This window comes from Microtus ochrogaster, chromosome 7, assembly GCF_000317375.1.
Source record: "Microtus ochrogaster isolate Prairie Vole_2 chromosome 7, MicOch1.0, whole genome shotgun sequence".
In the NCBI taxonomy this organism is placed as follows: domain Eukaryota; kingdom Metazoa; phylum Chordata; class Mammalia; order Rodentia; family Cricetidae; genus Microtus; species Microtus ochrogaster.
The window spans coordinates 72,566,926-72,573,947 of record NC_022014.1 but is presented as its reverse complement, the minus strand read 5'-3'; the positions used below and the strand labels follow the sequence as shown (position 1 = coordinate 72,573,947).

The window sequence follows — 7,022 nt, the reverse complement described above, 5'->3', positions numbered from 1 at the left end:
TTTGGGGTTGTTTGTTTTTTTTTTTTTTTTTTTTTTTTAGGGCGGGGAGGAGGAGGAAAGCACTTAACATTTTGAAGAGGTTAATCCGAAAAATATTCTGACAGTTGGGAGTGCGGGGGGCCACCAGCGTGACGCGCTCTCGGGCAGTTGTGGGCAGCTGAGAGTTGAATGTCCATGACCCTAGACAGATGGGTTCTGGGAAATACCTTAAAGGGTGGCCTGGGCTTTGCTCGTCCCCAAACCGGGGTGAAAGGACCTAGGCTGTGAAGTGAAGAGAGTCCGGCAACCGTCTCAGATCGTCTGTGGATTTTCCACATGAAGTTGCTTGCGCGTCACCAGAGCGAAATGTCAAAAGAGAGGTACCTTCCTTCCCCAAGCTCGCGCGCGCGCGCGCACAAGGCGGCCACTGAGGCAGCGCGAGGGAGAGACTCCGGGTCTCCATCCCCTATTACCATTACCCCACTCCCCAGGGCGAACCTAGAGGGAGACAGATTTCTCCTCAGAGCGTGGGTCCCACACCTTGACGGTCTGCACTGTCACCCACTGCCAGCCGGTCCCGCGCAACTTCCAAGGTTCGCGGGGCGACCAGCTGCAGCGAAGTGTCTGAGCTGAGCGGCTCCAGGCAGGGAGGGAAGAAAACGATTTTGTAGAGGAAATAGGTTAATTTCCTTCTTGGTTGTTTTCATTCCCTGCACCTCAGCAGACAAGTGATAGAAGTTTGTTAGGTGGCGTGTAAAATGTCATCAAACACGAGGGTGGGGGGAGGGTCGTAGAAAAAGCTCTCGGTTCCAACTGGGGAAACGCAATTACAACTTGTTAACCTGGTTCTGTTTGCACAGCTAGACGCTGTGCCAGCTCCTTTTGCGGAAGGAGGCTTTTACCTTTGGATTGAGATTTCAGCCTCCGTGATCTGACTGTTTTCGAAAAACCGTACTGATGAGTGTCTTTACTGCAAGAAACTGCCAGATCCTGTGCTGAGATCCCCCGTGTATCAGCGCTATTATGTGGCTCTAGGGGGGTGGGGGTGGGGACACCGTCCAAACACCTTTTCTGGCAATGAAGGGAAGGGAGTCTAAGATAGAAACTGACAGTTTGTAAATAAACAATGCAGCCAAGTGGAAAAATGGTCTTAATGAGTACCACTAGCCCTGAGTTTTCCTTCTGTGGTTTCCAGAAACAGGACTTTTCCTCAGTGGAACTCCCGGGGAAGACACTTAAATTAGGGGCTTGGGTTTCAACTCAATGGTCTTGCAAAACGGATGAATTGGTTGTAGCCAGTGATTCATACAACGTGGCTGAGGCAGTTTACCAGGTTAGAGTTGGGTTTTGTTTTATTTTTTTAAAATAGAGACTTCAAACGAACTTCCCCCACTCTTCGACTGGTCTGGACAACTGGGACTAGAGACAACTTGTCCGAAGCCATATCCTCCAGGCTACACCTTGGAGGGAGGAGATTCCCAGTGCTTTGGTTCTGCAGACGTCAGCAGCCATCTCGCTGCCTTCCAAGTCAGTCTTTTGAACTTCGACCGGCACTGACCCTAGGCTAACCCCAGAGGCTGTATGATAATCCAGTATTTGCCTTCATGCCAAATCCTTACAACAGCATATTAAAGTACAGTGAAAGTCCCAGGTAACATGTATCTCCAAGTCTTGTGGGATATCCATTTATTTAGTGCTTGCCTCCTCCACTCACCCCCTTCTGTGAGACAGAGTAGCCCCGAAATGGCCTGTGAAACTCACTTGTGTAAGTGAGCCTGGCTTCAAACTCATAGCTCACTTCCTGCCGCGGCTTCCTGAGCGCAGCGTCTATAGGTCTATGAGCAAGGAACCTCGTTCCATTTTGTTTCGTTTGACTGGTTTTATTTTACATTCTCTCCTTTGTCCTTCTTGAAGGAGACAATGCGGGAACCAAAAGCCACTAGGGAATATATCATGGGACACTGGGGGGTCTTGGGAAGAAGCCAGTCAGACTAGTGGAGCATTCCAGTCAGATAATACCAGAGACTGCTTTCACAGATGAAACTGTTTCTGCCGGGGAGTGAGGGCTTTCAGAAGAGAAACGCGCTAGCCTCTCCGTAGATGGTAACTCAGAGCCAGTCCGGGTCAAAGGCCATCTTTGAAATTGCCTCTCCTTAGGAGAAAAGATCTGGACTCAGACTCTAATTAGGTTCAGAATTCACGTGTTGTGAACCCTGAAAATCAAGAAGTGAGGTGGTCGCCCGGGATCGTCAGGTTGCTTAAGCAGCTTTGCCAGTTAGATCCCCACAAGGCCCTTCCCGCCATACCAACCGATAAACCAAAGGGGCGGGCCGTCTGCATTCTATTACTTAGAGAGGCTCTTGAGTGGTAAGGTTGAAGACTTAGGCTTCAGTTGCTTTGTGCTCAGTATGACAGTCTGTGGAGCTAGACAGCCTGCTGAACAAATGGCAGAGGAGGAGGAGAGCTGAAGAAACTGCTTATTCAGGAACCAGACACTTCCTCATCTTAGGTGTGCGTTGCTTTGGGGGTGTCCCAAGACTCTTACTGTGTTTAGTAAACTTTGACAGGGCCTGTTTTTGTTTCTGTTGGGTTTTAATAGTTATTGTTTTGTTTTGGGGGGCTGTTTATTTTTTTTTGGGGGGGGGAGAAGGTCAACATTCCTGTAGCCCAGACTGAACTTTAATTCTTTTTGAGACAGTGTCTTGCTGTGTAACCAAGCCGGTAATCCTCCTGCCTCAGTCTTCTGAGTGGACCACAATACCCTTTTTTTTTTTTTTTTTTTTTGGTAAACTTTTAGCAAGCATATGTGATACACAAAATGTTATACAGGCAGCCGGTCTGGGGAGAGGAGCTGATTGCCTGCCTTGTGCAATCCCTGCCCCCTCCCCCATTGGTGTTGAAAGAGGGGCTCATTTCAACCCAAACCAGCTCAAACTTGCCTCATAGCCACGCCACAGGTAACCTTGAATTCCTGACACTCGTGCCTCCACCTCCGCACCTGTTAGGTAGCATGTTACCATGCCCAGGATCTTATGTTTAGATATCGCATGCCCGTGTCATCTCCCAGTAAGGCTTCCACTCTGTCATTAGGGCTACCGTGTGGTCTTAGCTCACATATAGTAGGAGGACACAGGATACTCCAGAATCATAAAGGAATAAACTTCGGAGTTAGGTTGGTGTGGTCATCTTACCTTTATGATGATCCCAGGAACAAGGAAGCAAGTTTTGTTCCCCTTAAACCTGGATTACTTGGGCATGGTTGGTCTATGGTTTTAATTCCAGCACGTGAAAGGCTGAGACAGGAAGCTAGCTGGGGCTATATCATAGATGCAAGTGAAAGATATATTTGGTTGTAACCAGAACAGAGAGGCATAGACGGAAAGCAGGATTTAAAAGACGCAAGTCAAGCTGGGCGGTTGCGGTGCACGCCTTGCCTTTAATCCCAGCTCTCGGGAGACAGAGGCAGGTGGATCTCTGTGAGTTCGAGGCCAGCCTGGTCTACAAGAGCTAGTTCCAGGACAGGCTTAAAAACTAAATAAATAAATAAGAGCACAATCACCCAGCGGGGCTCAGAAAATAAACAGAAGCCAGAAGTCGACTGTCTTCTGGCAGCTGCTACAGATCAAATCTGATGTCCAGCTGCTTCACGCCCACTTGGGCAAGACCCTTCCAGGGTTCACGTTTTTTCTCTTAGCTCAGTTTCCTCAGGCCACCCACTAGGTTCAGCCTGAGAAGTCAGCTGATGAACAGAGTTAAAGGCTAAATCAGACAGTGTTGGCTGGGTGATGCAGGGGCGTCTCCAGTCGCTGCTGGCTTTGGTGGAGCACGCTTTTAATCCGAGCATTTAGGAGGCAGAGGCAGGCAGACCGCTATGAGTTCAAAGCCAGCCTGGTCTGTGTCCGCATCAAGTTCTAGGACAGTAAGGGCTACGTAGAGAGACCCCGTCTCATTAAACAACAACCAAGAGATTCCCCAGTTGCTTTTCCTTTGCCTGAAGAGTGTGGGGGAGGTGGGAATTGACTAGCTCAAATCACACAGTTGCGTGGCTAAGCAGTTGAAGACCTCTGTGTATGGAGGTCAAAGACACTTTGGGGATGGTGAGGTGGCTGAGTGGGTAAAACTGACAACCTGAATTCAATCTCAGGAACCCAGCTGGTGGGAGGAGAGAGCCAACACCCACAGGCTGCTCTCTGACCTCCACCTGTGAGCTATGGCATGAATACAGCCCCACTCCTCCCAAACATACCTTTAAATAAATAAGTTAATATAATGTTTAAAAAAATTGAAGAGTGCTTTGTCAAGCTGGGGACGTAGCTTAGGTGTTAGACTGCTTGCCTGACAGGCACGAAGCCTTAGGTCCCTGGTATCGCATAGACCAAGTGTCATGGCTGATGCCTACAATCCCAGCACTTAGGAAGTCTTGGAGGAACAGAAGGGTCAGAAGTTCAAGGTCATCCATAGCAGTTACGAGACCAGCCTGAGCCGGGCGGTGGTGGCACACGCCTTTAATCCCAGCAGCCTTTAATCCCAGCACCTGGGAGACAGAGGCAGGCGGATCTCTGTGAGTTCGAGACCAGCCTGGTCTACAGAGCTAGTTCCAGGACAGGCTCCAAAACCACAGAGAAACCCTGTCTCGAAAAAACCAAAAAAAAAAAAAAAGAGAGAGAGACCAGCCTGAGCTAAGTGAGACCATCAAAACAAAGGTGCTTTGACAAAAATGCCTTCCTCACAATGAACGTGGAAAGCACTTCCCTCCCTGGCCTTTAGTCTGCTGCTCTATTGGCTTGGACAGTCTCTGATTCTGGACTGTTTGGGCCAAAAACCCTTTACCTCCCTGGACCTGTTTCCCTGTTTTGCCAATGAGGAAGAGAACAAGCTGACTTTGGGCTCCCTTGCAGCCTCAGCCTCCTGTAATTCTAATTTCGTTTGAAGGCTGTGGGTTGGTCCTCATATCACCCAGCTTTTTAAACAGTAGTGTGAGCTGCTGCAAGAGGAACTTTGAGGTTGTCTGGACACAGCCTTCTGGTGATGGCGAACTCCAGTTCAGCTCAAACTACATTTGCGGTGGTGGCACGCGCCTTTAATCCCAGCACTCGGGAGGCAGAGGCAGGAGGATCTCTGTGAGTTTAAGGTTACCCTGGTCTACAGAGTGAGTTCCAGGACCAAACAGCCAGAGCTACATAGTGAGATCCCCCATCTCAAAAAAAGAGAAAGAAAAACTAGGTGTGAGTTGATAGTTAAGACATAAAAATCAGATTTTGAGACCTTATAATCTAATTGAGCAAATAAATAAGACAAAGGCATGAAAGGAGATAATTCCCCATTATGTGGTCCTCCCCCATGAAGGTCAGACCACCTTAGCTGAGTTTGCCAGAGGAGGCCTGATGGAAAAGGAGAACCAGAATGAGCGGGACTGTGGAGGGTGCCACAGCAGCAGTAGAGACTGCACGTGCAGCTTGAAGAAATGACGGCTAAAGGCAAGGTAGCGGGAAGCAGCAAGAGCCACCAGAAGGAAAAAGGCTACTGAAGATAGGCTGGGCTCTGATTATGAGGCACACAGAAAGCGAGGCTCCTTAGTAGGCTTTATCTTTCAGAAAGAGCAAAGCTATTGGCAAGCACACACACACACCTAGCAAGGCAATGTTAGCCTGGAGAAACCTGTGGACTTCACAAGGAGAAGGTCCAAGAGATGGATTAAATGACAGCCAAGGTCTTGACTTACCACCAATATGACCTCCCTTCCCCGTGGACGACCGCTGCCTCAAAGCCAACACTAGTAAGTGCTTGATGGCTGTGTGCAGTCTTCTGCCCCAGCTGCCCACCTTCAGGGGTGACTTTGGAAAGGCCGATGAAGGAGGAGTGTTGGAGAAACCTCCTTTGCTGGCGACTCCTATCATAGATGGAATACTTTCCATGCCCAGGACACTAATAGCTGCCCTGAAACGGCCCAGACTCCAATCTGGAGCTCTTTCCCGGCCCCTGCTGCCTTTTTGTTCATTCTCAGGCACGGTGGACAGCATGCAAAGACCTTTGCTGCAGTGAGCCTGGGACTCCTAACACGGCCCATGTCCTGTTTCCCTCAGCCAAATACTTAACAGGACCAGAATTTGAGAACGTGAGGACATAGCTCCTTCAAATACCAGACTACCATGGGGGAAACATCAATAGGCCCACTGAGAATAAACTGGGTTTGATATGTCGCTGTTTAAGACTTGTGAACCAGGAGCCAATGAGGTGTTTGCTTTCCATTGTGCCAAGCCTGACTACTTGCCTTTCTTATCCCCAGGACCCACACTGTGGGAGGACAGAACTGAGTTCTGAAAGTTGTCCTCTGACTTCCCACACGCATGTTTAGTGCAGTGCTTCTCAGGCTGTGACCTCTGACCTCTACAAATTGTCCCCTGACTTCCACACGCATGCATAGGCACATGGGCACACACACATATGCACAGAATTAATTTTGTGAGACAGGGTTTCTCTGTGTCACAGTCCTGGCTGTCCTGGAACTCACTTTGTAGACCAGGCTGGCCTCGAAAGAACTCACAGAGTTCCGTCTGCCTCTGCCTCCCGAGTGCTGGGATTAAAGGCGTGTGCCACCACCGCCTGGCGTCTAGTTTAATCTTATCACTCCCTTGGCTCTAGAATCTCCAGAAGACACTTGTCTGTGAAGGATTAGGCTAATTGACTAGGAAGCCCCTCCTTAAATTGGGCGGGGCCCTCTCTTGAAGCAGCATAAAAGGAGCACGGGTTGAGCCAAGAGAGCCATTGCTTTCTGCTTCGTGACTCTGGGTGACCAACTCTCCAGCTCCTGATTTCCCCACCTTTGATGGATTGCATCCTTAGACTGTAGCCAAAAGAAACCCACTCTTCCTTAAATTGCCTTTATCAGGGTATATTTGTCTCCACAAAAACTTGACCCGTCTCCCTCCAGCGTTAAATGTGTTTTTAGCTGTGTTAAGACTCAGGACTGTTGCCGGGCGGTGGTGGCACACGCCTTTAATCCTAGCACTCGGGAGGCAGAGGCAGGCGGATCTCTGTGAGTT

General features: G+C 49.3%; 2 protein-coding genes across 3 annotated transcripts in view; one reads left to right on the top strand and one right to left on the bottom strand.

The window, feature by feature from the left end:
• Nucleotides 1–7,022, bottom strand: part of Arsg (arylsulfatase G) — a 130,569-nt gene that overhangs the window by 97,413 nt on the left and 26,134 nt on the right. The window lies entirely within an intron of this gene.
• The window catches only part of Slc16a6 (solute carrier family 16 member 6), a 20,512-nt gene that overhangs the window by 757 nt on the left and 12,733 nt on the right, over nucleotides 1–7,022 (top strand). The window lies entirely within an intron of this gene.